General features: G+C 33.7%; 1 protein-coding gene across 3 annotated transcripts in view; it reads left to right on the top strand.

Moving 5' to 3' along the window:
- Positions 1-8,128: 8,128 nt before the first annotated feature.
- Positions 8,129-26,505, top strand: part of Mf (myofilin) — a 176,089-nt gene continuing 157,712 nt past the window's right edge. For all 3 annotated transcript variants that reach the window (XM_069821650.1, XM_069821649.1, XM_069821651.1), the window contains exon 1: positions 8,129-8,289. The gene's annotated coding sequence lies outside the window, so the exon portion shown is untranslated. The remainder of the gene's footprint in view (positions 8,290-26,505) is intronic.

Genomic DNA, 26,505 nt, shown 5'->3' with positions numbered 1-26,505 from the left:
CCTTGAAATCCCATTGCTAATAAAAGATCGTAAGTTTTGCCCTTTCCACCTACGTACTATTCCGTTATATTAATTATGTTCCTAAGTGTTAAGTTTAATCATGTGATTTATTTTCTTTTGTTTATTGGTTGCTTCTATTCCTGAAAGTTTCTATATATAGGAATACTGCTTCTGATAGAATTCAGTAATAAGCATTCCTTCACATTGCACGAGTGTGTGTACCAACATAATGATTTGAATTGTGTGTCCCTGTTCCAGACAGATCTTGCAGATAACACTTCTGTTCTGGCAACTGACGCACTCAACACAGCCGTGGTTAACAACAGTACAATGCTTGTTCGTTCTTGCGCAAGAAAGAATAATAATAAATAATGAAATAAAAGTTAGTTTGCTCAGAGAGCCAAGAGGACGTCCGAGTTATGTAAACATATTTCTATTTGCAGCCATCACATGGCGATACTTCTCGCCTTTGAGATCAGTGAAAAACGAATTTGCTCCATTTCGAAAAAAAAAAAAAAACTGGGGCAATACCACTAGTAACGCAAAATATAAACAAACAACGTTCGCAAAATAAACCGAGCCAACGCATTAAAAAAATTCATTCCACATGAAAATTTCTCCGAAGGAACACTGAAAGTTCGTCATTACCACAAATCATATTTAATTTCGCTTATACTTCACATTTGATAATCAAGAAGCGACGTAAATAACATTTTAGTTTATTTTATTTCTGAATAAGTTTTGAAAAGTACATAGAAAATGTATCTCCGAACATTTATCAGATCTTAAGTGACAACTCAGTGAGGAAACGGAACAGAGGTGAACAAACTCTGCCTTGACGACAAATACCTGCTCGAGAAAAAGTAACCTGGAATTTGAGAAAATATCTACGATTGCTTATAACGTTTATACAGGAATTAGGGTAATGAAATTTGGATAAATAAATACAATTTACTGTAAGATTTAAATGTGTCTAATGAACGGAATGAAATAGGCTACGCTGTGTTTAACAGTCAATCCTCCAATAATAATAATAATAATAATAATAATAATAATAATAATAATAATAATAATAATAATAATAATAATAATGATAATGATAATACTTAAGCTTACTTACTTTCTTACTGGCTTTTAAGGAACCCGGAGGTTCACTGCCGCCCTCACATAAGCCCGCCATTGGTCCCTATCCTGAGCAAGATTAATCCATTCTCTATCATCATATCCCACCTCCCTCAAATCCATTTTAATATTATCCTCCCACCTATGTCTCGGTCTCCCTAAAGGCCTTTTCCCCTCCGGCCTCCCAACTAAGACTCTATATGCATTTCTGGATTCGCCCACACGTGCTACATGCCCTGCCCATCTCAAACGTCTGGATTTAATGTTCCTAATTATGTCAGGTGAAGAATACAATGCGTGCAGTTCTGTGTTGTGTAACTTTCTCCATTCTCCTGTAACTTCATCCCTCTTAGCCCCAAATATTTTCCTAAGCACCTTATTCTCTTTATGGTTGTGAAACTTGGACTCTCACTTTGAGAGAGGAACATACCTCTCTCAAAGTGAGAGTCCAAGTTTCACAACCATAAAGAACAACCGGTAATATAACTGTTTCATAAATTCTAACTTTCAAATTTTTTGACAGCAGACTGGATGATAAAAGTTTCTCAACCGAATAATAACATGCATTTCCCATATTTATTCTGTGTTTAATTTCCTCCCGAGTATCATTTATAATAATAATAATAATAATAATAATAATAATAATAATAATAATAATACTTGCTTACAAATGGATTTTAGAGAACGCGAAGGTTCAATACTGCTCTCACATAAGCCATCAGCCCCTATTCTAAGCAAGATTAATCCAGTCCCTACCATCATATATCGCCTCCCTCAAATCCATTTTAATATCATCCTCCCATCTACGTCTCGGCATCCCCGAAGGTCTTATTCTCTCCGGCCTCCCAACTAACACTCTATATGCATTTCTGGATTCGCCCATACGTGCTACATGCCCTGCCCAACTCAAACGTATGGATTTAATGTTCCTAATTATGTCAGGTGAAGAATACAATGCATGCAGTTCTGCGTTGTGTAACTTTCTTCGTTCTCCTGTAACTTCATCCCTCTTATCCCCAAATATTTTCCTAAGAAACTTATTCTCAAACAGGACAAAAATATCAGGATTAAATTCTCATAAATGAGGGGGCTTCAAGTGACATTTTCTGGTCATTTCTCAGTCATATTGTTTCCTCTTAAACAAATCACAAAATTAGGGACTTTTGGAGAGCTAATTTCAGTTCTCAAACGTGAGTCCAAGACTTAACTTTCTTTCGCAAGAGACAACTGCAATGTTCATCTCTCTAAGTTTCGACTAATATCTTAGGCTTCTGCTGAAAAGTATTGTTACTGATAGTACTCTGTTACATTTCCTCCTCCTTTAATGTGGTCCCTAGTATTCTCATAGTCTACGTTCATCTTTATTTCCTCCCCCCTTTACAATTTTGTTAGATACCTTTAGTATACCTTACAACATGGAGTCAGAAAAGTGGCTTGGAGCTGACATTTTTACAAGTTTTTTACAAGCAGCCACAAATCTCCTTGCAAGCTTTTGCCTGTTTTTCTCTTTCTCTTCTTCTGCCGCCTCATCATCATCATCATCATCATCATCATCATCATCATCATCATCATCATCATCATCATCATCTAGAAATTATGCGCATATGGCAAAACACTCACACAAGATCCTGAAAATTTGTGAAAGCAGCATCTATATTGAGGCAAGACCATAAACTTATAATAATATTTTACAACAATTTTTATGTTGGGCCTCAGGTGCCCTATATTTTGAACGATACACAACGATGATTATGATGGTCGTGGCTATTTTAACTAGCATTTCTGTAAAAATGTTGAAATGGTATTAAAATAGCTTATGATCTGTTGCTTTGTCATCCCTTCCCACATCACTTTGCATCACAGACTCGGAATAATCTCTAGAATAAGATTAAGGATGTTGGTTAACAGCGCGCTAATTGATATGAACATACGTACAATCCGTTGCATTGGAATGGAGATATTTTAGTGGCTTGAAATTTGCTTGTTTACCAATAGAATTGTGTACATATAAACTACTAAATTATAAGGCAATTCTATGGAGGTGTGATGCAGCCAGTGATTCACAGGAATCTCCCATTTTATCCTTCTTAACATTTTCATCTTGTGCAATAGAATGACATCACCGGTCCAGAATCTCACACTGAACAGGCACGTTTACTCAATGCGACGTATCTACGTTCGCCACATTACAACCTTTCAACTACCTGAGTCTTGCGCCACTTTCAACGCAAAAGAAGGGATAACCATATATAAAAAATGTTTATTTTTCCATGGTAACAAAAAATGCAAAATATTAATGTGTTATAATATAATAATTATATGTACCGACACTAAATCGATTCAACATCTAAAAAATAACATAGTTTCTACAAACCGTAATATGTCCTAATTAAAAAGTTATCATTTCGTATGGAGATTACGTACTCTATGAGACACATTTTCGTGAGAAAAGTATAAGGTAAATCAAAACGTTTACAACAAAATAAAATCCCGTAATGTGTCTAATTATAAATACAACATTAATTAAGCTATATTTTATTATTGTTGCTAAATTTGCAGTTTGGTTTTGATTTAATTTAATAACTTTCTGGAATTATCATTACAAAAGATTATACAGTGTGTTTCAAAAGTCACGCATACTTTCTGCTACAGCTAAATGGAAATGTTTTTCGAAAACTTTCGGACACGTTAAACAAACCTTTCTTGATATTATTGTTGTGCCAGTTGTGACGTCATCGGAAACATTTTTGAATGCCACGCTGTATTTTCTTGTATACCATCTGAAAGATTTTATTATTCTCCATAGAAAATATGCGTGACTTTTGAAACGTACCTATATTAAATTGTATACTATTTCATGAGACTTTTCCTTTAAATGCTGCTACAAAAGATTATATATTTTTATCCATTCCTGGTACTGTCTTGTGATACGTTTCAGGAAGCCTGCAAATGCACATAGTATGCCAGGGTACACTCGCGGAAACATACAGTTGCCGGCCGTATTTTTTTTTTTTAATGAGCGCCAAACGATATAGTTGTCTGCATGAATTCAACGTGCATATAAAACATAATAATAATATTAAAACTAATCTTTATATTCTTTAAGATTGCTTGAACCAAAATGCAACACTGCTACAGTATTTAATCATAGTAATAATATATAACAAATTTATATTTAAATACCGGTAACCTAATCTTGTCAATTCTAATAGTTCTAGTATTAAATTTAAAAAGCTATGTATGGACTTTATAAGTAATGAAAAATTGTATACTTAAATTTATGTATACTTATTATGTAGTAGATATAATACAAATTGTATCATATACTTCTTAATTTCAATTCAGAAATCCGCCCCTGAGCACGCATTCTACTCTTTCAGGGGTGAGCTAAAGTTTTTTCTGTTTTAATTATGTATTTTATGTTACAATTATTAACTAAATAAATAAATAATTGAATAAATAAATAAATTAATTAATTAATTAAATAAACAAATAAATAAGTAAATAAATAAATTAAGTAAAGAAGTAAATAAATAAGTAAATAAATAAATAAATAAATAAATAAATAAATAAATAAATAAGTAAATAAATAAATAAATAAATAAATAATTAAACAAATATTGTGATATACAGGAATATGCATCGTAATCAGGATTTAGAATGTTTGGAACCTGCATTTATGTGTGTAAATATTTGTTGATTGCAAAATAGATATTAGGGATATTAATTTACGCCAACCAGCTTCAACGTCATACTCATACATTCTGTATGTCCTATATAACTGAATAGTAGCGCGTTAACCTGTCAAGAAAATGTTCCGTGTCCGATCTCCGGCCATTATTATTATTGTTGTTACTATTATTATTATTATTATTATTATTATTATTATTATTATTATTATTATGTCTTTGCAATTTAAACCTATTTTCTTCAGGTTTGTAGGCTTTTTGCATACATATTGGGAAAATTATTTAGCCCTGAAAAGTGTTGTTTCTGAGTGTCCAATTCTCATGTCAACGACTTCTTGTAGCCGAGTAGGAAAGGATAAACTAATTTTTCATACTCGCGGAAACATAATAAGATTGAAATAGTTACTTAAATCAGGACAATAATTTGTAATAGTCATCTATACTACATGCGTAACGTTATCAGGAAGGGGCGGATTCATACTCACTAAAACAGCAAAATATGCATGCACGTATGCTCTTATTTATTTTAAGCAAATTACAACTATTATTAACGGTTTTTCTGTTATACATAAAAATGCTGGATACTATCAGTTAAAGTTGCGAGTCCTTTAACCCACTGCTTAAGGCAGGGATACAGAACTGGCGAGAGAGGGATGGAAAGCATGGGGAAAACGTTGGTTCCCCGTCCACAGTCCACCGGCGTTGAATGACGTATTTGTTGCCCGTACGCAATCACAAAAGACAGACACTGAACAGAAATCCCCTCCCCTACCAAGTTGATGACGCGAGAGTGGAAGGAAGGGGTGAGTGACGTATTCCGATGAGTGACGTAACGCTACAATTGGTTCCCAGCTCTGCAAGCCTGCCTTAAGGCTATGGATGGGTGAAAATAATGAAAAAAAAACATTCAAAAATGGAAATTTTGTTTTTAACTCTAAAAAATAAAACAATGTTTCAGTTTCCTAAATCTGTACTTATTTTGGCCCTATGACAATTCAAAACCCCTCAGGACGAATTTAAAGGGACCACGTTCGTAGATCTGCAGCCTTTTAAACTGACACTCAGCTGTCAGTCTGACAGATTTTGTTTTTCATTCTAATTTTCCTTTTCATTCAGTTCTTATTTCGCGTTGTTACGCAGGAGAAAATTGTGTGTGGTAGACCAATATTGGAAGGAAGGAAGGATATCGATAGTATACAGTATATCATATACATGCTATACTTTGATACTCATTTCCCCCATTTTCCAATTTTCAACATTTTGTAACATTTAAAATACTCTAATGAATGTAGTTTTTTCTTCAATCTCAGTGAAATTTTGCACTGACGTACACAAAATCGTGTGAAGTAAACTGATACATGTATTTTCTTCTGCTTTTGAAAGTATTCAAATCACCATGTGTTGAGAATATGATAAGTTTTACAAAATTAAAAAATTAACAACTAAAAGGATAAATATTTTTTCTCACAAAGTAATTGGAAAATATGAAAAGGATGCGTCATATTCTACATACGTCTATCAGGAATAAATTAAATATAAATATAAAGAAAACTTATGTAAAATTTGAAAATTGAGACAATTATAATTCAGCGTTTAAAAAAAAATTAATTATAAGTAAACTAGTTGGAATATAAAAGTGAAAATTTGTGTATTGCATGTCCACATCGTAAGAAATATGTGGTAAAAGGTTCAGATTAAATGGTGTAAAAATGTAGTAATTAGAAATTTCGCAGTTCTATACACGCAGTACACTTAAGGCACATTTTTCGTTCGGCATCGTTGATCAAACTAATGCAAAATTGATAATTTTCTTGTGGCTAAAGTGTTCTAAAATACATTTCACTTTGCACATTATCGAATTTCCTCTGACTTGCCACCATAATACAATGAAATATTCTGATTTGCCACGTCGGCTACTAGAAGATAGAAAATTGCATTGTCGACCCTATATTATTGTTGACAGGCGAGAGAATTCGAGTTTAGCGAGCGCAAATAAATCTATCAACACTTCCTGCAATTTCCGCGTCTATCATATTGCAGCGTTCTCGTGACAACTGTCAAAATCTCATGCACGTTCGAAATAGAAGATAAACCGGCTTCTTGTTTTGATTATCTGTTATTTTAATCTGAACTTTCATCATAACGTCTCTATATTACACATAAAGCATAGCATTAATTTTGGCCCTCGGTTGTATAATTCTGTATCTAAATTACACCCAGAACTTCTAACATGTCACCCACTAACTTATAACAAAAAAAAAAAAAATTAGAAACATGTTAATGTCTTCAATTTGATTAAATAAATTTATATCCTATGTGTAAGAATTAATCAACCTATATTATATTTGTATTCTATAATTTCGGAATATATATTTTTTCATAAATTTTCCTACTTATTCACGTATGATATTATTCTTCTCTATGTTAATATTACATTATAGGCCTATAATTTCATTGTAGCTGTAATTTTAATATTAGTTCCTGCACGCATTGTATTCTTCACCTGACATAATAAGGAACATTAAATCCAGACGTTTGAGATGGGCTGGGCATGTAGCACGTATGGGCGAATCCAGAAATGCATATAGAGTGTTAGTTGGGAGGCTGGAGGGAAAAAGACCTTCAGGGAGGCGAGACGTAGATGGGAAGATAATATTAAAATGGATTTGAGGGAGGTGGGATATGATGATAGAGAATGGATTAATCTTGCTCAGGATAGGGACCAATGGTGGGCTTATGTGAGGGCGGCAATGAATCTCCGGGTTCCTTAAAAGCCAGTAAGTAAGTAAGTAAGTAAGTAAGTAAGTAAGTAAGTAAGTAAGTATTTTATTTTATTTTATTTTATATATTCCTCTTATATTAATAATATATCTGAACTGCGACCGAACACGAGCGCTGCTCATTCGGTCTTCAAATTTTGTTAATATCATTGTATCCTCTTTTTTATATTGATTGTATATTTTATTTCTATTTCTATTGTACAATTCATAAATTTAAACAATTCTTTATAAATATGTTCCAAATCTGATGATATTAAATGTTTGACTTAGACATAATGAAATTTATAAAATTATGCAAATCATACTTTCTAACAGCTGGGTTCCCTAAACTGTAAATATAATTAAATCTGATGATCGTAAAGTCTTTAAACGAAATGGCGGTCAGCTAAAATTCAAGTGAACATATTGAGGTTAAAATTCCTCGAGATTTATGAAGCTTCGGCCAAGATTTGTTCCAAGTCTGTATTAATATCTCATTATGGATGCAAATATTCATCGGAAACATCAACGCCGAGGTGCCGCCCCTCTTTCCCCTTCTTCGGCCCACTTTCTCCTACGCGTACGAAGCGCCACGACGCCCTGATAGTCGAGGCAGCGTCGGAACGCCCTCAGTCGCACACCAGTGTCACACCCATCGACAGCAGCGTCGTCCGAGTCCTGGTTGAAGCGCTCACCGATATCGGCACCTCGGCGTCCAGGTAACGCATCTAACGGAAAATATCTGCGAGCGCAATTAGCGCTGAATTTATGACAATTTAATATTAATATGCATTTATAATTAAGCAATTTTTTCACTACATTATAAAATATTGTCGTCTCTTAAATTCTAGCAAATATTTTATTTCGTTTTCTGTATCAATTCTTTCAGGTTTCCAACTCAAAAGATGTTCCATGTTACTGACATAGAAAAGAAGTCTTAGATTGTGATTCTGAATTTTTACAGAAAACAATATGTCGTAACACTACTAAGCATGGCTGTAATGCACTTATGCATAACGAATATAATTTGGAATATTTGTTGAAAAAGCCAGCATTAATCTTCAATGCAACAGATAACACGGAACATAAGTCTCTACCTTTATTTTTAACAAGCGACAGAATTTGTCAATATCAAGAAATATGAATAGATAATTTAATTTTATTATAATAGCAATAGAGGACAAGATAAAAAAATAGTAGGCCTAATTTACATTTCTATTAATCAACGTTAAACATCCAGTGAAGAATTGAACAATATTGAAAATTGCACAGAATTTCGATTTTTGAAGACGACATGAATATCAATCTCGATTATAATCGACAGTGAGTTCTTCTTACTTTCTGCATTCCATGAAGTGCTCTAATTTGTCTGTGGAATATAATTTGTCAGCAAATTTGTGTTTAAATTATCACTGTTAAAAAACAACACTTTATTATATTCCTTCACAAGAAGTTAGCCTACAGTTTTAAGTCTTTTTGGCTTTTTTAACAGGAAGTAAGGGAATGATTGCGAATAAAATACATATTTCACACGGTTTAATATTTTGTTATTTTATGCTGTCACAATTTTTAATAAATTTTGTTTAGAATATTTAAGTACTTTAAATTTGAAATATATTTGTTGATGAAAACAAAAGGATAATTGTTTTTTTTTTTTTTTTTGTGAAATATTAAATGATGTCAGTGAAGAAAGGAATAGTATTATTGAAGATGTGTCATCAAGATTTCCTAAATTATACGACGAACTTTCATTGAGAAACAACAGGAATTACTTATTATCAATTCTATACTTAGAAATTGGTTTAGTTCAATCAGTATGGGGAGGATTTAATGATAACACTACATTAAATCGATTTTACATTTCACTTTTTATATATAATTTCTTCTTCAACAATAACGTGAGATAATCGTTCGTACTGATTTGATTTATCTGTTTGTGTTATTTAATATAAAAGTTTTAAATTGTTGTAATTCATGCGACTTTTACAATTGAATATTCATATCTGATTGAAAACGAGTGATTTTTTTTTTTTTTTTTTTGAAATTATGGTGTACTATAAAATAATTATTTTTAAGCGAATGCAAAGGAAAGGTGTACGAAATTAAAACATAGCAAATAACAGGATAATATTAATCAATGTCACATGCATTTAAAGTTAAATCTTCAAGCTTCAACTGAGTAAAATTAGTAGTACACTAAAACCTCGTTAATACGGACTAATTGGGGGATACGTTGACCGGTTTAACGAAAGTCCGGATTAACTGAAACATCTAAAAGAACACTAGAAAGTGCATTACAGAACAAAATACGTTTATTATTATATATTTACAGGGCTAGCCCTAAATACACTGCACAGTACAGTAAAATGTAAGGCAATACGCACAATGCAGTACATACGTGATACCCATAATTATGATGGTGTGCCCAACGGATCTGGAAACTTGATGGATTTTATTTACTTTTAATGTACTATAGGTGTAATGTTGTAATTATTATAATTCCATAGTTCTAATATATAAAAGTAAGTCTTAAAACAAGATTCTTTAATTTTTCTAAACTCATCGGTTTTTTTTTTTGCCTGTCCGGATTAACGAGATTTTGCTGTATATAAGAATTTCTTAAAATTACACAAAGATTTAGTAAATTAATACTTTCAAAAAATAAAACATTTTAAATTTAGAATGATAACAATTTTACATAATTTTAGTACAGCGTTTTATGTTGCTATATTTGGCAAATTAGAATTTTATGATTTGATCACTCTACATTACTGAATTGACGTTGTGTTGGGGTTGTATTTTCAGATTTCCCATGGTAAAGTCTTTTGGAAAGTCAGTTTCTGCAATATGCCACAAATATTCGATAATCGTAGAGTGTATAAATTTACGTAACCATATTAAGCTTATTAAAAAGCAACTGATAATACAATAATAACAGCTTAACTTTACGTTGAGCTGTAGTTAAATGTGTAAACGATGTGTAAAATATTTTATAGAGTTAATCATAGACGTCAAGTAGGCATATATCTATGAATTAAGTTGTCTTTATTAACGTTTTACACCTATTTTGAAATATGGAAGTTGTTCAGCGTCAGTGAAATGGTAAGCTACGTTCTGAGGAAGAAATATGCTTGAAAGAACTCTGAGATGGTCTAATCTAAAGTAGGCTACTCTTAATTTTCTAGCGCTATGAAGAAAAATTCCAAAAAATATCTGTTAGTATAACTGATTCCAGAGTTTAAACAGCAAACCTCACAAATGGCCAGTTATCTTTTTCTTCATGGCTATTAATTTCTTTACTAAATCGAATTTGCAGATATTTTATTACAAACTCGCATATTTTAATTAATTCTTGAGGACTGAACAATTTCTTCTTCCTGCAATAAAACTAATCGCAGTGCATCACATTTTGAGTGTACTAAAATGAAAAGATGGTATACTAAAATGAAAACCCTTCAGCAATAAATAAGTATTTTGGAAGGAAAAAGTAAGTTATTAAAGAGCAGAATTGATTAACAAACGTGTTGATATTAAAATTTAGGTGTTTATCATTATTTATTCAGACTTCTTTATATTGAGATCTAAAGTAATTATGAACAAATTATTTCGGAGAGGTTTTATTTTATTCGGTTGATGTCGGAATTTACTTTATTAGACAGGAAGTCTTTTGTTACAGAAATAAATCTGACGGACGTTAGCTGTCCAGCGCATGCGCATAAAACTCTAGTTATTTTAATCTCTCCCTTCTATAAAAATTAACTGCTGTGCTATATATTAATGAAGTGTTTTTACTTAACCTGAGATTGATGTATTTTGCGTAAAACATTCTTCGTTGGAAAGTGAAGAACAATTAAATAAAGATACTGATGAATTGGGTGATTATTGATGCCAGTAACAAGAAGATATCACAACGAATTAGCCAAACAAAAAAAAAGTTGAAAGCAAAATTAATGAAAAGTTGCTGAATTCTTCTAACAACAAGATTATTTCTCGAAATTGCGAGGTGTCACAAAGAATGTATTTTAAGTTACGTGGAAACGCAAAAATATTAGCTACCTGGGCAATGGGCTGCAGTAAAAATATTTTGCATTTTACGGGGTATTGCATATAAATTTGGAACGAAAATATTGTCTAACTTATTGAGTTTATCTGAAATACTTTTCGAGTTATCGGATATATACAAAATATTTTAATAAATTTAGAACAAGTATTTGGGATTATGAAATGTAGGGGAAATATGTTTTTGAAAAAATAACTTGTAAATATATATATATATATATATATATATATATATATATTTAAGTTTGAGAGTGTAGGCAGTTTACTTTCTAAATTATGGAAAGGCAGGAAAAGTCTTTCAGTTATCTATTATAGTGGACATATTTCAATTGATTAATTTTGTAATAAAATGTTTTTAACTTATGGGCAATATCGAAAATATTTCTCGATTTAGTCGGCCTAGGTAGCGTTGTCAGTATAATGCTCGCCTTCTGTGCTCGAGGTTACGGGTTCGATCCCGGCCTAGATCGATGACATTTAAGTGTGTTTAAATGCGACAGACTCATGTCAGTAGATTTACTGGCATGTAAAAAAACTTCTGCGAAACAAAATTCCGGCACACCGGCGACGCTGATATAACCTCTGCAGTTGCGAGCGTCGTTAAATAAAACATAATTTAATTTTCTCGATTTAGGAATCAAGTAGAATCTATTCTGAAATAAGGACTGCAAACTTTGCAAGAAGCTATATTGATTTAGCAAGCGTGACGTAAGTAGGCCTACTTAGTGAATTAAGCGGTATTAAGTTAATCTTCGCCGAGTGTGGGCTGCAGCCAATAGCTTCTCTGATTTAGAGGTCGTAACTAAAAGCTTTGATTAGATAAACGTAGTAATAAAATATTATTGCATATTGTGACTCATCTGAAATCTGCTCAACTGAGCGAAATTGTATGAGGTTTGATGATCTAAGCGCCATAAAGGAAGCGTTGTTTGTTATTCCGTTCAAAAGAATTCAGGGGAGATTTTTGACTTAGGCATAATAGGCCGTATATCAAATTGGAGAGATAAATTTTCTTAAATTCTATATGAACAATTTGTAATTTTGGAGTTCGAACATTGACAATTCCTTTGGGACCTCTGGTGGACAAAGTAGCTGTCAAGAATGTCTTCTTGGAATATTTCTGGTTCATATCTTACATTATATCCATATTATACCTATCATATCTGAAATAAAAAGTCATAACTACGATGTTCCTGTTATGAAATATAGAAAAGTAAATCTGTGTGGAACTCTGTTATTGCGAATATTTCGCACTTCGCAACGCCTGAACCTGTCCCAATTCGGAAAGGAGGTTACTGGCGGCGCTGTAACACAAGCAGGCGCGCGCTGAAAGGAGACCCGCGCGGGCGAGTAGTTGGGGCTCTAAAATTAGAAGATGAGCACCAACCGACTGCCAGAAGTCACCCCATGGCTATTTCTGATCCTCAACACGGCAGCATTTCTTACGTCACGAACGGCCTCCACTAGTAACAAGAACGCAATCGGTACAGTTTACCACAAAATGTAAATAAATAACGGTGGGTTTCACGCAATCATCTTGATGCAAGGGGTGGGCGAGAAAGCTAAAATTTTCATGAGAGGGTTTAGGTATTCCACGATCATTATGCTCTATACTATCCAGACTTTTAACATCTTCAGCGACCCTAGTCTGATGCTGTTCAGCTGAGTAGCTAACTACTCTGCGACATTCCTCACACTCATATGGTATCCATTAGCTAAGTCAATTTTCGGCTCCTCTCCTTCAAAATTCTCTACGTTTCTTCATCGCAACTATGAATGAGAGTGAGACAAGTGATCAAAAGCTCTGGAGCTGGTACAGATTTTTCCTCATAGCTCCAAATTCCATTGCAAGGACGGGTGATTGTGTAACTTTCAATTTTTTCTCCTCCTAGTTCCTCCTCAGTTATTACTCATTGATCATTTGTGTGTGCATGTATATATATATATATATATATATATATATATATATATATATATATATGAGACTACCTCAACATCATATCTCTTAACTTTAGTATATGACAACAAGAAGAATAAGTGAAGATGAGTGAATTTCCCTGAAATAAAATTAACATACATAAAATATATATTTTACATTATTAATACGAATAACGTTGGAATAATTTACGTCATTTTATATTCCTTCATTGACTCATATATTCGCCTCATTGGAGAAAAGTATAAAAATTTATCACTGACTCTAGTATTACTCGACCAAGGCCAGTGGAGTCCTGCAGCCCAGAGCCGTGGCGCTACTACTCTTGGGTTCGTAATACCGCATTGTGATAGTTCACATTACGCCCGCGGCTCCACTCGTCTTGGTCGAGTTATAATGAAGTTTACAGAAATAAATAAACACGAAATATTGCTCCTTAATATATCAGTTTATAAATTTAGCAGTAAAAGTTGATAAATGGTTAATAATTTATAAAATGGGTGCTCAGGTTATCAAAAACTTGGTTTTTATGTTTAAAATAACATTGATTAAGAATTTTAATGTAATAATCGCAAATAAAAAATAAAACTGATTGGAATTTCTTAAAAAACTATTTGAACTTTGAACATATTATCGGAAGTATGATTAACTGTAATTAATACTCATTAAATATTAATTGATGGTCTTAATGCTGGTTTTAGCATATTTCATAACAAAAAAGATATAGGGGAATCAGTCAAGCAATTGTGATGTTTAACCGAATATAAATTATTAAGCTATTTATTGTGATTGATAAAGAACTTAAAATTACATTGAATACTATGCAATACATTTAAAAAAAATTATACAATTTAAAATTAACATTTAATAGTTTCCATCACATGTTTTGAGTGTTGTCAATGACAGTGTTTATACCAAATACGGAGTATAATTAATATACTATTTTTAAGACGAAATACATTGTGAATTTTTCCTTAACAAATAAAATGCATCTGTTAATTAGGTGTAAATTGAAATTCTAAATAAATGTTGTTAATAAAAGATAAAATTGTAATTATTTAAAATAGATTATTATTGGTTATGATATTAAAAACATATCAGAGAATTAAATAAACCTAGCGTTTATGACAGAAAAATATTTAATGCCTTTTGCAACATTTATGAAAAACATAATTCCAATAAATTAAAATACTTATTTTCTGCTGCAATGCACGTAATAGGGACCTATCATACGGAATTCTTTTCATCCATATCTACTTCATTTCAAACCATTGTAGTGCCAAAATCACAAAAGAAAAATTGAAAACTTCTGGTAAAAATCGAAAATCACAATTATTAATAGCAGATCATATTGTTTTGATGTGACAGGAAACAACAGCTGAGAGAGAGAGAGAGAGAGTGAGAGAGGTGGGAGAGAGGGAGGAGAGAGGGAGAGGGAGAAAATAAATAATCTGTAGCAAATATTGTATATTGATTTTCATAAATATTATAAATATGTTAAATATTATTATTATTATTATTATTATTATTATTATTATTATTATTTTATCATCAAACCAACCTTAGTACAAAAACACACGCGCACCAGAATTTATAAAACATTGACCAGACCTATACTCTGTTTTAGTAGTGAAGCTTGGACGATTCGTAATATTGATTCACAAAGATTAACGGCGGCAGAAATGAGATTTATGCGTCGTAAAGCGGGATACACGAGAATAGATCACATTAGAAATTTTGACATTATGAAAGAACAGGAGATTGAACCGATTACGAAATACTTGCAGAAATACAGACAAAACTCTCCAGTTTTGTCTTTATTTCTGCAGGTATTCATCAGAATGCCTCGTTCTAGAATTCCATGCCAAATTTTAAATTACCATCCTGTGGGCAAGAGATCCTTGGGCAAACCGTTCAAGCGTTGGCAAGAGACCGTAACGGGCCACTAGGCCTAATACATGCAAGGATGATGATGACGACGATGATGATAAAATCATCATCATCATAATCATCATTTTATCTTTATTTGTGACGCCAATTTTTACTTTAGAATATTCTATTAGAAGAAATATTAACTACTATTTTAGTCCACATGCCATAACAAAAGAAGCCGTACTTGATTCTTCAGAAGTACTGATAGACTTCGTAAAACTTGGAAATTACCTATGAGCATTAAATAACTCACTCGAAGGAACACTGAGCATGAAGAAATTATTAAACTTCATGTAAATGAAAATCTAATTATAGTAGGCCTAAATATAGACCTTAAGTTACTCTTAATAATAATAATAATAATAATAATAATAATAATAATAATAATAATAACAATAATAATAATACATTAATTCAGATATGTCTATGAATGAATGAACGGACGGATGGTTGAAAGGAGAAATGGCAGGAGAAACATTTAAAAGGTAAGCGAAAACGCGTCCTTACAAGGGAAATTGGGGCTTGTGGGAAGTGTCTATGTGAACTCCAAGCCTGTTGGCCACTTGTTTCATTATTCAGAAGCTCCATTACAATCTCATATGTTCATTCTTGTGTGGGTCATTTCTGAATAATTCATTACCATTTTTTAACATTTAGTTTTTGAATTCAAAATGATTTAACTCAGTCTGTACAAGAATGTCAGTGCAACTGGTGACATTCTTTGTACTTTCATAAGTAATCGAAATTATATTTGGAATAATTTGTAAAACTTAAATTGAATTACTTTATCAATCGTTAAATTTATGTCAAATATTCTATGTCATTTCTTTCTCATGTCATTTCAAAGTTATATATATATATATATATTTAGTTTCACTTCACTTCCGCTAACACACACCCACTCTCCCTGTCTCTCCCCCTCTCTATTGGACTTGGGGAGGAGTTTTCTAAAATGAAATTAAGCATCTTAGCAAGGAACAATTTGGTTTTGGATTACGTCAAATTAATCATATTAAAGGAAAATTCATGACACTTTAAAATAGAATGAAGAATATTCATATTAGTAAGTCTCCTGCGTAAATTGTGTTCAGATATGGTGTATTTTATCTAAGAAAAATTGAATTCTGGCGAGAAGAGAAAAAGAAGACTGCCAGACAAATTACGGAGATGACACAGAAAAGAATTTAGCAAATATATATTTATTTGAAGGCTAGTGTGTTTTCGACATAATGATGTGCAATTGCTTACGTTTATTTTCTTCGCTAGAACATATTCCCAGCTTCTATATACTCTATTAATTTGAACCATATCTTTATTTTTATATAATTCTTATAAGTAATACAAATAGCGACAACCTACCTATAGCGACCACAACATAACAGCGAAGACTGTGATCCACTCTAGGGTTAGATGGGGAGATAGATAAGCGACGGGAGGTTGAGGACAGTGACAATGATAGTGTGGGTTAGATGGGGAGATAGATAAGCGACGGGAGGTCGAGGACTGTGACAATGATAGTGTGGGTTAGATGGGGAGATAGATAAGTGACGGGAGGTCGAGGACTGTGACAATGTTAGTGTGGCTTAGATGGGGAGATAGATAAGTGACGGGAGGTCGAGGACAGTGACAATGATAGTGTGGGTTAGATGGGGAGATAGATAAGTGACGGGAGGTCGAGGACTGTGACAATGATAGTGTGGGTTAGATGGGGAGATAGATAAGTGACAGGTGGTCGAGGACTGTGACAATGATAGTGTGGGTTAGATGGGAGATAGATAAGTGACGGGAGGTCGAGGACTGTGACAATGATAGTGTGGGTTAGATGGGGAGATAGATAAGTGACGGGAGGTCGAGGACTGTGACATTGTAGTGTGGGTTAGATGGGGAGATAGATAAGTGACGGGAGGTCGAGGACTGTGATATTGATAGTGTGGGTTAGATGGGGAGATAGATAAGTGACAGGAGGTCGAGGACTGTGACATTGATAGTGTGGGTTAGATGGGGAGATAGATAAGTGACAGGTGGTCGAGGACTGTGACAATGATAGTGTGGGTTAGATGGGGAGATAGATAAGTGACAGGAGGTCGAGGACTGTGACATTGATAGTGTGGGTTAGAGGGGATGTAGACAAATGACATGAGATCGAGGACTGTGACAATGATAGTGTGGGTTAGATGAGGAGATATGTGACAAGAGGTCGAGGACTGTGGCAATGTTAGAGTGGGTTAGATGGGGAGATAGATAAATGACAGGAGGTCGAGGACTGTGACAACGTTAGAGTAGGTTAGAAGGGGAGGTAGATAAGTGACAAAAGGTCAAGAACTGTAACAATATTAAGAGTGGGTTAGATGGAGAGATAGATAAGTGACAGCAGGTCGAGGACTGTGACAATGTTAGAGTGGGTTAGATGGGGAGATAGATAAGTGACAGTAAATCGAGGACTGTGACAATGTTAGAGTGGGTTAGATGGAAAGATAGATAAGTGACAGGAGGTCTAGGACTGTGACAAGAAGAGAGTGGATTGGACTAGGGAATAGATAAGTGACAGTAGGTCGAAGACTGTGACAATGTTAAAGTGGGTTAGACGGAGAGATAGATAAGTGACAGTAGGTCGAGGACTGTGACAAGGTTAGATTAGTTTAAATACGGGACTAACTAAGCGACAGAAGACCGAGAACTGTGACGAAGTAAAAGTGGATCGATGATGGCTAAATGACAGTAGGCCAAGGACTGTGACATGGTTGTTACTTAGCTATCCCCTCATTTAATCCACTCTAACCTTGCCATAGTCCTCGGCCTTCTGTTACATAGAGCTGTTGTGTTTTGAACGCTAAATGCAATATTTACCAAAATAACAATAGGCCTATATTTGATGGACAATCGCACATGGAAGCGTTTTTCAATATCAATAGCAAAAGAGCCTAAGGAAGCCTTGCTTTACTTTAGACATACGTATATAATTTCAGTTTACAAAATAACAGGCATTCTGCCTTAAATTTCTTGAAACTTGCTGAAATAGATTCGCAAGAGACGAAATAAGTGAAATTTTATATTGATAAATAGGAGAGAACAGAGGAGAAATACATTTTTAGAAAAATTAATCTAAAATTCAAGTGAATTCCGTCATCTATACGATGTTATTTACTTCTATCAAGTGACTAAATGCACTGTATTAGTGTCCTGCAATGTCCGAACATGAGAGAGGCAACCAAGACATTACAAAATTCATCTTATTCCATATGAAAAACTAATAGTAAGATCTGTGCTAAAATCCTTAAACAGTTCAAACATGAAGGAATGGGAGTGAAAGACAGCGAATAGTTTTATAGCAAGGTCGAACAAACATGACAGGCTGACTTCTGCAGAGCGAACGTCAGCGAATATCGAACTTCACCATATTCGACAAACTTGAACCGAACATAGCGCCTGTAGCCCTACGCTATACAGTATGAGTTGAAACTCAATGTATCTTATCTTATTCCAACTGTTGCTGTTCCATCGAAGTAATACAGAATAATTTTGAAAGAAGTAGGTATGTAGGTAGGTAGGTGGGCGTATCATAGACGTAAACGTAGAAAAGCAATGAAAATTACTCTAAGCCTACACAAAGGAGCAACTATCAAAAATCATAAAATTTATCGCCTTTGTTATAAGTTATATCAACTTTAATGTTATCGTTATCAGGACCATTTTAATTATTCGGAGTCCAAATTCATCTCAAGTATAACGAGCTTCCGCTTTTACTTAGTGTTTCATTGGTGTGAAAATAAAACGTGCGACGTTTTAAACAGTTGTTTATGTCACCAATTAGAGTATATTATGAAAGAAACGATGACAATGTTAGGAAAGAAATCTGAGGATTACGCGAATTGCAGCGTCCTTGTTCTTGTTAGGACTATTAGATAAGGCATATTACTCAGTGAATTAATATCATGAAGGTGTAAGTTTTAATATTTAAACTTCATTTTGCGTTAACTGCCGGTATATATAAAATATATTTTTTCTTGTATCTAATTTACTAGTTACTATGTAATTTTTAAGCGTTTCTTCTACTGATAGCTCAATTGTCTTAAATTTAGCGTAGTCTTAGATTAACTCTAGTAGGCTACATAAGTTCTGCATTTTAGATTAAGTTAATAGCACTTAAGTTGCTGTCATTGTAATTTTTCTCTTGGCCATACGCCCCACCCCTTGTTTTCTCCCTTGAATTATATTTTACTCCCCCCTCTCTATCTCTCCGACTGTCATTTAATAACTTTTAATATTAAAAAAGAAGTAAAGAAATTGTTTTGCTTTACAAAACAAGCTTGATTTAAAGAATACACCATGCAGCCCCACCGTAGATGCACACTTGTCTCGATGAATCTTGGAGTTATGTTTGCAGCACTTCTTGTTTTTCTACCTTTATTTTATATAATTCTGGATTCCAGTGTTGTAAAGGTGGACAATTTTTGTGTATGAACATCAAACAAACTACATTAGGAACAGCAAGAGGTGATCTAAGATCTGTACAGATCTCCGTGTACAAAACTTAGGTACCCATATGCCGTATGGCTCCGTACAGACAAAATTTTCTTTTCTACATACGATTAATTAAAAAAACTGTAGGTTCCCACACGATGTATGGCCCAGTATGGCTTCCATGACAGGATAGTTAAGTCCACTTTTTGACGAGGCACTAATTTTTCTGTTTTTATCTAAACTGGTCCATGCGAACAAAATATGAGCGTAAAATGTTCTATTCTGACTGTATAGGCATAACATCCTATTACTCTTTTGCTCAGGTAGTGTCATTTCATTTTATCATTCTCCTCCAGGAGGTTTAGCATGCATTAAAGATAAAAAAGATCTATACTTCGTTCCATAATGACTGACAAGAGAAGTAAACATTGCCCGGCAGAGAAGGAGAGAAGTGTAATTCCTATTCAATTAATGGCAGAGATCTCATTCCACACTTGTTTCGGCCGGGAGTAAAAAGCTTCAACTTCAACCTCTGCCATTGGTTGAATAGCAATTATACTTCTCTCCTCCTCTGCCGACAATGTTCATGTATCTCCTGTCAGGAATTACGAAACGAAGTATAGTAAGTTCTTGAATCTAATAGCCTACAGAGACTACTTCGGTTCGTCGCCCTGTAGCTAAAATAAAAATGAAATACTTCACTTATTCATTCAGAACTCGGACCCTTACCAGAAATTGCCATAATATACTAAACATTTGAACCAGGTTCACATCCAAGGGAACAAAATCTTCGTGAGAGCACCCTGTGAAAGCCCTGGTTAACGATTAGTCATAGTGTTTGAGAATTTACTCTCAAAGTTTTCACTAGGAGCAATAACTGCTTTATGACAAATTAAACTCTGAGTTCTAGAATATAAATAGATATTTCTACGCAGTTGTGGAGTGAGTCATTCTCTAGTGCAGAAGTGACTCAAGCGTCTGTCACCTGTTGTCTGGAACAAATTTTCAATGGCAAAAATTCCTACAACCACAAAGTTATTCTTAGGTGTTTTGAAATTCGTGGAAAAGATAGCTCTCCGAATAAAAGAAAGAGGATCTCGTTCTACTGATGTGTTATGTGAGTCTGCGAGTTCAAAAACTCTATGAATTTACTTTATGTAATTTTTCATACTAATGAAAAATTAATTTATTATTTTGAAGAGGCCTGTCCTGACCCGTGATAATAAGATGCATTAATGACATAAGTCAATAGCATTATTAATGCGATAACAGTAAATCTCTACGATAGTTAATTATGGTTCAAAATTTTCTTTTGAATCTAGTAAACTTTTAATAAATTAAGTAATTTCATTTCACAAAAAAAGAAGTGATAGGATAAAGGTTGGTAGTATTGTGATACTAATAATATTATGATAGTTCTTTTTGAGAATTTTTTACAATTTTACTGAGCGAGAGGAAGATCGGTTTTTTGCGTCAACGTATTAAGGGAATGTTCGTGGACAAGTTTCTGCACAAAACCGGTCCTTCTCTCGCTCAGTAAAATTGTAATAAATCCTAAAAAAAAAACTATCATAATATTATTAGTGTCACCCTATTTAAGAAACTCATTTCATTATCTGTCACTGCATGAAATCTCACCGATTTAAATGTTCGTCAACTGACTGATGTTTATTAAAATACATTATGTTGAACTAAAATACTGGCATACTTTAATTTTGATTTTTCCTAGAATTGCAACGTGTCTTTCACTACATTTTGCATATTTTCATGGTCTAGGACATTTCAGTAGCGCAGTAGCGTGTTCAATTATTTTCTAAATGCTTCCTTAAGAATGTATCAACATCGTTCAATTTCTCACACTTTCTATGCCGATCCAAGTCTGCGTTCGGGCGTGATTTCGATTCCCGCTTGGGCTGGTTAGCTGGTTTAGTTTTTCTCGAGGTTTTCTCTAAGTGTGAGACAAATGCCAGGTTATCACATGGCGAATCCTCCGGCTCGTCTCTCGAAATACCATACCACTATTACAATTCCATCGAAGCTAAATAATATAATAATTAATATTCAAATTACACAGAATAAACAAACTCTCAGATTTTATTACAACCACGTTTCATGATCTGCTTGGGTTAATGTTTTGAAATTATTTTTTACGTTTTTAAATTGATTCATGAAACTGAAAAATCTGATCTACTCGTATAATAAAAATTCTATTGAATATACTCTATACTTGAGTTTCTTCAAGTGAAAACGTACTGGCTTCTTAGATACAATTGTTTAATTATGTTAAAAGTAACAATAAATACATGGATCATTCAATAATAATATTAGTGGCAACATTTGAATTAACAACAAAGAAAACATTTTTGGAACAGTCACATTGTTGCAGTGCTCAGAAATAATTTCCTCTAACATGAAGAACTCTCCTCCACACCTCAGGGAGACGACGGATGCCATCCACAGCGTCTTGTTGGACTAATCTTCGAACAGACTGCTCTACTGCTGCTATAACTGCTTGTCTGGTTCTGAACCAAATTCTTCTAAGTAGTAATTTCATTTTCGTGAAAAGTCAAAGTTACATGGGCTCATATCTGGGGAGTATGGAGGATGCTCTAGAATTTCCCAGTTCGATCTTCGAAGTAAATTAGCCACAGGGGCAGCTATGTGAGAGCGAGCACCATCATGTAGCACAATAGGATGGGAATTCAGGAGATTTGGACGTTTACGGCGCACCGCTGGTTGTAAATGATGTTTCAGAAAGTAGCTGTAATATGCATTATTCACATGATTTCCCGCAGGAACTGAATGAGTAACGAGGACACGGTCAAAATCATAAGCAACAATGAACATGACTTTAAGTGGATCCTGTTCTTACCGATACTTTTTTGTCCGTGGGGAATTATTGTGCCGCCACTCATTTGATTTTCTCTTCAATTTTGGTTGGTAGCATCGAACCCAGGTTTCATATAAACTTATGATACGTCGAAGGAAACGCTCGCCTTCACGTCCATAGCGTTTTAAGTGCAATCTCGCTGTTTCCATTCTCTGCTACATGTTTTCCTCTTTAAGATTGTGTGGAATCCATCGAGCGCAGATTTTCCTCAGCTTTAACTTCTTCTTAAGTATATGAAGAATCCTAACAGGAGCAATTCCAACTTCTCTTGCTAGTTCAATACAAGTCCAACAACAGTGTTCTTACAGCATTCACATGCACATCATCACTTGCCGATTGCGGTCTGCTAGTTCCACGTTTTTTAGAAACATCTTCCCTCCCGTTGCGAAATGCATGTGCTCACCTAGCCACAGTACGATTTGGTGAAGTCTCTCTACCACAAGCTTCCAGTAATGCTGTATGGCATTGTCGAGCGTTCTTGCCTCTTGCAATCTGAATTTTAATTAACCATCTTTGTTCGTATTTGCTAAACATTTTAGAGCATTAGAGACAACAGTCTACAAATTAAACTCTCTAAAAATATCTTATAAATGAGATTATTCTCTTCAAACTCATAGATAACACACATCAGATGCCGTTCTTTCTCATTGTTATCAGCATCATTTACTGCTGATAGCGTCACTTACAAATATTGTTGCCACTAATTATATTGAATGACCCAGATATAATAGACGAAATTTTACAGAAGAGTGTATTGAATGTTTAGAGTCCAATGCCATTAGGCGCGGTATCATAATTTTTTCGGCGTACACTTACGTCATTTGTTGATTAATTTTTATAATATTTATTTATATATTATATTTATTTATAAATTTTTATTTTACTGGTAGCTTCTTCATATGTATAAGAAATGAATTCCACAAAAAATAAAAAAAAAATTTTAAAGTGTAACTTTGAACCGTCTCATTCTCATCCCTTCAATTATTAGCATAATTAATTTCTCGTAATGATCACTAACGTAGCTCAGTCGGCTAAGGCGCTTGCCTTCCGATCTAGAGATGCGCTTGGGCGCTGGTTCGATTGGCGATTATTTGGTTGGGTTCTTTTCCGAGGTCTTCCCCAAATGTAAGGCGAATGTCAGGTAATCTATGGTGAATCCTCGGCCTCATCTCACCAAATACCACCTCGTTATCACCAATCCTAAGGACGCTAAATAACCCAGTAGTTGATACTGCGTCGTTAAATAACTAAAAATAATTCTCGTAACTTCGCTTCCTTTTCGTGTATTAATGAGATGTTCTCTATATTTTCCTTCACACATGATTTGAACTGTAAGAAAATATTACTAACAGAACAAAGCAAGTTTAATGTACTTTAGATTCGCACAACATGTAATCTCACGTTACAAGATATTTCTTATAATCATTAATATGAACAGCATTGATGCTTGGAAACTAAACTGAATAATTTTATATGACAAATACTCACGTTTTTTCCTGATCACGTGTTGACAGTATACTAGAAGAAAAAATATAATATGGTTAGCGATGGTTATGAAAACGATGTACACAAGAGAATTTACGCCTAGATAGTAGGTGTCACAAAATCCAGATAAATGAATGACAGTTGTTTTCATGGATGGTAAGAGTTACGTATCAGCTATAGAATTTTAAGCTTTAAAACTACATTAATTAATGATTTTATAAACAAATCTTTTACTAATATGATGCAGATGTACCATTAGGCCTAAGTTAGAACTAATTTCTTAACTATGGACGCACACAGTTATGAATCTTGGACTCTTTTATATATTTAAATAAAAATTATCATCGTGAGAAAATTTTTTTCATAATTGCAAAATTTAGTTAAGTTAGTTTATTTTTCTTCATTCTCTCAATCTCTCTTCAGTTATAATTCCTAGTCAACTATTAAGCTTCTACTATAGTATGTGCCAAAAATGAGTATTAGGCCTACTTCAGAACGTGAAGGGTTTGCCTAAGTAAAAATGACAAGTTATGAGAAAAATGGCAAAAACTAATAAAACAAATTTGACGCTCCTAATATCTGCTTATTTTATTTTGTTAGGTAGTTGAATTTATTTAGACACTTCTCTGAAATATAAAGTCATTCTGTCTGTTACATAAATGTAATGAACTCAGTGTTTTTCAAACTAATCTAAGTCAAGACTTAAGAGTCTGCAAAATAAACTTACAGGGGTATAATTTTGTTATAAAGACTTACAAAGGATAAATTGAAATGTGAGTGAAACAGCTTACAAAATTTTGAGAATGAATAAATATGATATTCTGAATCGTTCTTTTCCCACATAAGCCATAATTTCTTAACGAGTAAGTCGGACCTAGGGATAAGACAGAGCATAATGTAAACATCTAATAAAGGTAACAGGCATAGCAGTCCGAATTAAACGCGTTTTTGCACAAATAAAACGAAATATATGGCTATAGAAATCACCAAAACAAGTAATCACAGCCAACAATCATTATTTCTGTCGTATGATAGGAAAGATTTCTATATTGTGTGTCTTACGTACTCGTACTCGTATTTCGAAGTTAAAAAATTATCTTGTTCTAACAACCGATTATTAGAATAACACAATTGTTTATATTTTATGTCTACAATTTGAGAATGGAGCAATAAAATTATTGCTAGCGAAATTAAATAATCCACTAGAGCAAGTTAACTTTAAGTCCTATTATCTCGAAATTACGTGTCATGGACTTGATCCACTTCCGCTCTGAACGCCACATAACGAATGATGTTTCCTCACAGTTTACTATTTACATGAATCCTGTTACCTTACTGTCACATCTTCAACCACGTCTTCTGTCATTTGCTTCTGGGTATTAGCTTCTTTTGAGACGGCATCCAATATAAAATTGCTAGTCAAAATGTCTCCTTCCCCATTCGTTTCTCATGACCATACTATTTCTGCTTCCTTGTACTATTCCCTCCAATATAAGAATTTTAAAGGGAAATGATTATGCTCGAGGATGACATGGATAAAATGTTACGGAAGTTTCAACAACTGACGCCAGTTGCTTAGCAACGGCAATGAGTTAGTCGCATTATTCTGACGTCACTTGCTTAGCAACGGATCAGATTCTTGCGTTGACATGGGGTAGATTAACTTTCTGGCATGAATTATATTTCTTATTTTCTTATCACAGATCCATATTAAAGGATCTGTAACAGATGAAACACAATGATTGCATTGTAAATTCTTGTAGGCCTACAGATGTACAGCATATATTAAATAAATAAATCAAACAATCAATCAAGGAAAATAATTACTAAATAAAATTCATAAATTCAATTACATTTATTTCACTCTCTATCATATTCACAATCCTAGAACTTAGTTTTGCAAAGAAAAATCACAGTCTAGTATATACAGTCACGAAGCTCAATACGTAGGGAATATGCATTCATAGATAGTTGCTAACCACTAGGATCGTTACTATTGCCTCATCACATAAAATGTGAAACAGTACCGGCACAGTCTATTGTTCCTAGTACTCTCATCAACTCAAGCTTCGTGACTGTATATACTAGACTGTGGTATAATAATCACAACTACACCCAATCGATAGCATAAACTTTTCAAGCAATTACCGGAATCCTGTAAATTTCTCGTCA

The sequence above is a fragment of the Periplaneta americana genome, chromosome 3, assembly GCF_040183065.1.
Source record: "Periplaneta americana isolate PAMFEO1 chromosome 3, P.americana_PAMFEO1_priV1, whole genome shotgun sequence".
NCBI classification, from domain to species: Eukaryota; Metazoa; Arthropoda; class Insecta; order Blattodea; family Blattidae; genus Periplaneta; species Periplaneta americana.
The sequence above is the reverse complement of the archived record's forward strand: the minus strand, read 5'-3'. Positions and strand labels throughout refer to the sequence as shown.